Genomic DNA, 9,028 nt, shown 5'->3' with positions numbered 1-9,028 from the left:
AAGAGAGAATAGTGAGCTCAGTGGTACTTTTTGAGTTTACAAAGGGAAATGAGCGAACGCGAGAGAAGAGAACTGCACCTTGAGGCAGAATCCTTAACATTAGCTTCTCAAACAGGGACACATTTAGCTGGCCGACGAGGCTGGAAGGATCCAAGACATGGACGGGATCGACAGCGCCAGTAGGATCGACGTCCTGCCCGGCCACCGCCAGGATCGCCGTCAGGAACACCGCGATGCCCAACATGACGCAGCACTATTTCACTCACTCCTCGGACGACGTCTATGCCTCTCGCCGCGACGGGAGAGGAGGAGCTTCTGCCGGACGCGGGGCGGAGCACGTCGGTTGCCCCTCATCTTTCTCTCTTTCCTTCCCCCCCTCTTTCTCTCTCTCTCTCTCCCTCTTCCCCCCACCCCCTATCTCTTTCAGTCTCTCTCTCTTAATCTCTCTCTCTCTCTCTCATTCTGTCTCCCTCTCTCTCCTTCTCTCTCCCTCTATCTCTCTCCTTCTCTCTCCCTCTCTCTCTCATATATATACTTGTATACATATATACATATATATACATATATACATATATATACATATATACATATATATACATATATACATATATATACATATATACATATATACATATATATATATATATATATACATATATACATATATACATCATTCTTTCTCTCTCTTATTCTCGCTCTCTGTCTCTCTCTCGCTCGCTCGCACTCTCTCTCTCTCTCTCGCTCGCTCGCTCTCGCTCTGTCTGTCTCGCAATGTCTCTTTCACTCATTCTCTCTCTTCCCTCTCTCTCTCTCTCTCTCTCTCTCTCTCTCTCTCTCTCTCTCTCTCTCTCTCTCTCTCTCTCTCTCTCTCTCTCTCTCTCTCCTCTCTCTCCCTCTCTCTTTATTGAAAAAATGTCTGCCGCTTGGTCAGCGGCTTGCTCAAAATACAGCGACAGGGTGGGGCTTGTGGGGAAAAAGCCCCCAAGAATAGCATTATAGTATTGTGGCGAAAACTGTAAAAATGAGTGGACATAAAAAGGGGTTGAAGAAGAGAAGGAAAAGGAAAGGGGGAGAAGAAGAGATCATGCAAAATTTGTTGAGGCGAGGGCTGAGAGCCAAAGCAGGGGTGGTCCCCTACATTGACCCTCAGTCTCCGAGCGAGGGAACAAGTGATCTCGGAACTTCATTAACATACTGATGAAAATGTTGCTGTATGTGTGTTAGTAGATGAATTAGGCAATGTTTTTTTTTTTTTTCCAAATACATAATTTTTTTTTTAACAATGTGGACTTTCACGTGTGGCGAAAGATTTGTTTCTTTTTCTGTATGTTATTACTTGTTACAGGTAATATAGTAAAATATTTTTAAGAAAGCACTTATACCTTTAGAATTCGTAATGCGGGGAGAGAGGAGGGAGGATGGACCTTAAAAGTATATTACTCCATAGGCAGTTATTCTATTAACTAATGGATAATCCTGTTTGTGATATACGTCGAGCACAGTTCCTTATCCTGAACCATAGGTATTTCCATAATTTGTGATTTTCATTATTTTCCTTGTATGTTAACAAGTCTTCAGTACGTGTCTTAAGTACTTCGATAGCAGATATTGAAAGCATGCTCAACTTCTATGTTTTGGCCTATTCAAAACAGTTGTATGAAAATTAATAGAAAAATAAATGAATTGGCAAGCATACAAGAGCCTCTAAATATGTCTCCAAAGATCTATCAAAATGCCATATACACAAATACAATTTAGGACAAATGCAGTGCACTACGAAAGAGTCCTTGAAATTCTTCTCACACACCTAAGGTATAATTTACAAGAGTCTGCCAGCGAGTGTACGAGTGCAATATATCGCAATATACAACCAAAGCTCTGAATCTAACGGGTATGACGGTGATCTAAAATACAAGCCCCTCAAGTGTCTTAGCAGATACTGGGTTCAGCTCCTGCGGCTTACATCTGGCATGACAAGGATACAGGCTGCTTTCCCCACACTAAAGTTTTGCGTTCTTTGTCAACAGCACAACATACGGTCGACAACAAACACTTTACAATTTTTTTTTTATTCCTAGTCAACAATTGTTTTGCCAACTTTCTTTTTTAGTTTTTTAATAAATAGATAAATAGATAAATAAATAAATAAATAAATATATTTTTTCACATATGAAAGGTTGATAACTGCGGAGGACTGAAGATAGGCTGATGACGCTGATTAAGTGATGACTGGCATGTCGGTGATGGTAAATCTTTAACAAGTTATGATGTTAATTAAACGATTAATGAGTAGTGGGTTGGTGTTGATAAATTACTTGAATTCTTATGATATTAGGACGTGTCACATTTAGCCAGTTACTATTTGTTTAAGCGTATCTTCGCCATGCTATATACTTCTCTTTCATTGAACTAAATCAGAACGGCTGTGAGAGATATAGAGAATGAGAATGCGAGAGAGAGAGGGGAGAGAATGAGAGATAGATAGATAGATAGATAGATAGATAGATGATAGATAGATAGATAAATAGAGATAGATAGACAGATAGATAGATAGAGAGAGAGAGAGAGATAGAGAGAATGAGAATGAGAGAATTATATATATACATGTATATACATATTGAGAGAAAAAAAGCCAGTTGCTGTAAGCAAAAGAACCGCACAGCCCCCCCCCCCCCCTTTCCAAGATGGCGCCAAACGTAGCATAAGTAGTGTAGTGAGCTGCCGCTCTTACTGCCTCTTCCGGTGACCCATACCCGCTCAGCATCACCCAAAAAAAAAAACATGAAAAGTCCCTTCGACCAATATTATGTCTGGGCCAGGGCGCAAGGATAGTGACGGAGGAACTGCAGGAGGCGCTGCAGAAGGTACTGCCTGACGGACGGGAGGTCTCCCTCATAGATACGGGAATACCAAGATGAAGCCCAAGATGGCGACAGACAAGGCCGAGGGAAAATCTCCAACGGGCATTTGGCGCCAAACCCCTCAGCTAGCCCACGGACATAATTTTTATCGTCTATTTGAATTTGTGTATGTTTGTTCCTTTCTTTTAGTGTTTATATTATTTTACGTGTATTTTTCTTCCTTAAACCACTTTTATTTTTTTTTTTAACTACGGCAATCTATTGATAAAATTGTAGTATTCAAAGAAACGTTCAGAGAAGGCAGACGACTCTTAACTATAAAATGAGTCTAGATGCGCCAACATTTCCTGGCGCACGACCTTGTTTGTATAAATAAGGTGAGGTCAACCACCTTGCTAGAGTTGCGCACAGGCATCGGCTCATTACCTACGGTCGGCTATCCCTCAGATAACCGCCGTTGTTTCAGGCTTTGTCATTTTTATTTGTGCTTTTTTTATTTTACGTACATATGGATCTTACAGTGACTCTGCTGTTTTACCAGGTATTGTTTTTCATTTGTTTTATTTAAGATTGCCCTTTTTTACGTGTATTTGTGTTTAAATTTTATTTTTCCGGAGGTTTTACTTCATTGTTTTCTTGCTTTTGTTTTTTATAATAATGGTATTAAGCTTTGTCTTTTGTTTCGTTTTTCCATCTAAATATACAAAATAATAAGAATAAATTTATGAAATCTGACGACATTTTGATACAACGTAGTAAAGTTTTATAGTTAATTTAAATTATTTTAATTCTTTCTATTTTAATTTTAATTTACTTTAATTTTATTATTTCACTTTTACGTTTTATCAGTTAAACATTTTAAAAATTCTGGTGAATGCTTTGAGCAAAAGACTTTGTTTCACACATTCATGAAAGACACTACCAACTATAATACCGCACAAGACATGCGTCAATGATAATTACTTAGGTCTCGTTGGCTCCTACGGCCCCGCAAACTAGGGGAGAGAGACGCAGACAACCCCTTACAGCATTACGGAGATCACAGCGACCGCCATCGCTAGACTGAATGGAAAACAATCAATTCAAAACCAATAGAAATCTTGGGGGACATGACAGCAGTGCGGATGACCGAACTATTTGGATAATCGGAATTCGGATAATTGGAGTTTCACGGCACACACACACATATATATTCATATATGTATGTGTGCGTGTCTGTGTGTGCTTACGTATGTGTATATATACACCTCTACCCAGGGTTGTCTTGAACAAAGACAACCTGGTGGGCAGGATCATTCTTCGGATGTCATCCTGGTCTGACATCCCAGGGTATTATTACCATTTTAATATTTTATTTTATTTTACTGAAAGTGAGCCAACATTAAAGAGCTAATCTAAATTTAGCTGAATTATACATTTCATTTGATTTCTTCTAAGAGTACACAAGGGATTTCATTATCATTTCATAAATTGCTCATGCTATAGCAAATCAAAGTTGTTACAAGAAACCAGTAAAATATATGTATTTTTACTCATATATAAAATAATCATCCATAGCTTCTATAAACTATACCGGGGTGTTAATAGTTGCGTTGTATATTTTGTCAGACTGATTTATGACTATCGCAACAAGTGACGACCGTGGTCTCCGCGCTTTGGGAGAGGACACTACATTCCTATTAATTTTGATGTTTATTTCTGTAACTAGGGCTACATACCTGGCAGTTTTAGAAAATTATAATTTTCATGATCTATAATGATTCCTTTTTGTTGCACTGTCTGTTTAATGATGATTGTAAGAGAAAGTGAGAAACTCGGCGCGGCACAACGGGCATTGCGCCCATTAATTCTGCAGCAGTAACTTTTGACGCAACCTCTTTCGCAGATGTTTCTGTCGTAGAAGCACTGCCGCCTGCCCTCGATGTCCTTGCAGCTAGGGTAAATGTCCATATCAGAAGGGATGTGTAATGAAATCAATGTACATATATGTGTATATATATGTATATGTATATATACATATATGTATATGATATGATATAAACATATATATATATATATGTATATGATATGACATATCCGTATATTATATATATATATATATATATATATATATATATATAGTATGTAAATACACATTTCTATACATACACACACACAAACACACACACTTATATGTATATATGATATATATACATGTTTGATATATATATATATATATATATATATATATATATATATATATATATATATATAATGTATATTATACATATAAACATGAATATGACAGATGCAGCCTGGCGGAAGTTTAGTCATACTGAACAAACGGCAGAAACAGCATTCCTAGTTAGATGGAGCTGCGAGCAAAGGAAAAACTTAGGGGGCTTTACTTTGCTTAGTTTATGGCACCTGAACACATCCCAAATTTTGGGATGCCACGGCTTATCAGCCCATTTATCACTCCGTTTTATGATGATATATATATATATATATATATATATATATATATACATATGGATATATATATGGATATATATGTGGATATATATATGGATATTTATATATAAACATATGGATATTTATACACATATATATACATACATACACACACACACACACACACACACACACACACACACATACACATACACACACACACATACAGACATACATACATAGCAATACATATATACATGTGTGTATAAATTAATAAATTAATATAGGTATATATATCATATATCTGAATATTTGTTTATATATGTAACACACACAAACACGCCTATGTGTGTATACACACAGACACACACACACACACACACACACACACACACACACATATATATATATATATATATATATATATATATATATATATATATATATATGTGTGTGTGTGTGTAAACATGCATACGTACATACATGAATATATCCATTCAAACATACACACACACATACATATATATGTGTGTGTGTGTGTGTGTGTGTGTGTGTTTGCGTGTGTGTGTTGTCCTCCATCACAAAATTACCATGCCATATATCCATCACACCATCACTCTGCCATTCCTCAAGAACACATTCACTCTCTTCTCCATCCATCACACCGCCACACTGCTATTTTTCCATGACACCATCATTCCATCCTTCTACCACATCGACAAGCCTTCCCTCTAACACGCCAATATTCTTCCACACCATCACTTCACCATGCTTCTCTACCCACAGTCTCCCTGCAACAACATCACTTTACAACCCTCTACCACATCGTCGCCTTGCTATCCCTCTACCACAATATCACTCTGCTATCTCTCTATCACCATCACCCTGGCAGAGAGAGAGAGAGAGAGAGAGAGAGAGAGAGAGAGAGAGAGAGAGAGAGAGAGAGAGAGAGAGAGAGAGAGAGAGAGAGAGAAAGGGATATGGAGAGAGAGAGAGAGATGGAGAGAACGAGAGACTGGGAGACAAAGACAGACAGAGAGAGAAAGAGAGACAGGCAGAGACTCTTACCCTTCAAGAGCAAAGATGCCTGAGGTTCCGACTTGACTCGCATTGCCCTTAATAGCAATAGTTGCTACTGAACCCTTCCTTAATGCACTGGTAGAACCTGCAAGATACGAGGCTGTTCATTGTGGCAAAGAAGAGACAGAGAAGAGTCATTGCTTTCTGAAGGTCATGCTAAAGTCAAATCTCTGTTAATTTGCACTCACTACAAGCCCCAGTGGCTTGTATTGAGTGCTTCGTAACGGAAAACCATCTTATCCAAGCATACGAGGAACTCCTCGCAGTTCATGGGCTGACTACATAGATTTCCCAACACATCCTCTGTAGATCTCTCGACCCTGTTATATCGGATCTAAGTGAGGACTTTATCTCCTGCTCATCGCTGGGCAAAATAGGAACATCAGATCACCTTGCAGTTATCTCACACCTTCGCCTCACTCCTGCAGCTAACGAAAGCAGACAAATAATGCAGGAGAAATACGTCCCTTCAAGGACATACCTTACAAAATCAGGGGATCAAGCCTGGCTTGGCTACAGATGACATCGAGCCTCAAAAAGGAAATTACAGATTGTGGCAAAGGTACAAAGGCGAGAAAAGAAATGACAGTCACATGCAAATGGGCCCGCTACAGATGGCAAGAGGAGACAAAGAGGAAACTGAGAGCAGAATTGGTTTATAAGAAGTCAAAAACAAATCCAGACAATTACCCGCCCACCTCTCTTCTGGCATGCACCAGTAAGGTATCTGATTTCCATTAAACAGTTAGCAGTCGATCCTCCCAACTGACTGCTGACTTTCTTCTGTTGCTGAGTAAAAACTGACAGGAAGCTCTGTAGGCCAGTAAAGATAGTCTTTTGGCTGTTTGATAATTACCTGACTGGATGAGCACTGTAAGTTGTCATCGGAGGCCAGTCATCCGAAGTATCTGTACTTGTCCCAATCTTTTGTAATGTCTCTATTGACGAAATGTTTAGGGAACATCCTGAAATCTCAGCTTATTCTGATGACTCTTTCTATTTGATACGAGCAATGGTTATATCCCGTTCTCCAGCTGCATCGACGCTATGAAGAACAAACTCTTAATGAATAACATCGCCCTTCCACGAGAGAGAGAGAGAGATGGAGAGAGAGAGAGAGATGGAGAGAGAGAGAAACATGGGTAGAGAAAGAGAGAGATAGAGAGTGAGAGACATTGAGAGAAAGTGTGTGTGTATATAGATATATAGATAGAAAAAAAGAGAAATTGACAGATGTATAGTGTAAGTGTAGCACCCGAATTAAAAATGTAAAGATGAATGAAAATGTTTTAAAAGATTATGATTTAAAGTTGAATACACAGACGGGTATTGGAACGCGGTTGTTTACTTCAACGGCAGCTATGGTCGCCTAACAGCACCAAGCCCTATTGTAGGGGTTTGGAGGTAAATTACATTCTTTGTATTAGTTTATTATTTATTATTATTGAATTATTACAAGTTTAATAGTATATATGGCCACGTGGCCACAGTTGTTTCGTTCCACATTGTTTTGTTTGCAGTTTTACGTATGAGTAAGGACATGGAAGATATGGATGAACATGTAGAAATTGTATTTCATCAGTTATGGAGCATAAAGGAAGAAGCAACAATAATTGTTTTTCTCCAGAATCCATTAAAGTATTCATTCAGAAAACAAATTCCAACAAACAGGGCGAGGCCGGAAAGAGAGAGAGATGCAGAAGGAGTAAGGGCGAGGGAGATGACGGAATAAAGTATGAGGTTCAAGTTCTTACCAGTAATGTTATTAACTGTCCGAGCTCTGGAGGATCTCGTCATTCATCTTCCAACCGATTTCCTTCAGGATGACTCCCGTAGCAACACACTCCACAGGCATATTATCCATTAGAGTGAATAATCTATCTCCCGGTAAAATTCTATGATATGTCTGTATCCTCTGCAAAAATAAAAATGATATTATTAAACATACCGAAACGTATACATTCGCACACACCCGTACAAACATCTGGCCCTTTCTCACACCCTCTCACGTATCGCATTACTGCGAAGAAATCAGATTCTAGCCTTACACGCACGTACACACACACACAATCATGCCTTACTTCTGATAGAAACCTAACTGAAGAAGGTAATAGTAATATCCTAGATGTGAAAAACTCAATTATCAAGAAACAGAAAACATCCACAACTTATGAAACTGAAATCGAAAAAGGCGCAAAAAAAGGTTAAAGAACTAACCACTGACTAACACACACACACATATATATATATATATATATATATATATATAAATATATATATATTTAAAAATATATATGTATATATACATATATACATATATATATGTATATAATAATAATAATGATAATCCCATGCCATACATCATCCATCTATCCACCTGCTTTAAACAAGAGAGCTCTACCAGTTGCATTCGACTGTCCACTGGCGTCGAAGTACTTGTCGTCCACAAACCACAGCGCTTCAGGCACCGGAGACCCAGAGACCTCGCAGGTGACGGTGACGTTCTCGCCGTAGCGTAATTCCCTCGTGTCGGTGGTGATCCTGGCAGTTACAGGGACTGGCAGTGTTGGATTGAAGAATTGTCATTACAAGTCATGATTATCATCCTTATCATTATCATCATCATAATTATCCTCAGTATTAGCTTTATCATT

The sequence above is a fragment of the Penaeus chinensis genome, chromosome 1, assembly GCF_019202785.1.
Source record: "Penaeus chinensis breed Huanghai No. 1 chromosome 1, ASM1920278v2, whole genome shotgun sequence".
Classification (NCBI taxonomy): Eukaryota; Metazoa; Arthropoda; class Malacostraca; order Decapoda; family Penaeidae; genus Penaeus; species Penaeus chinensis.
The sequence above is the reverse complement of the archived record's forward strand: the minus strand, read 5'-3'. Positions refer to the sequence as shown.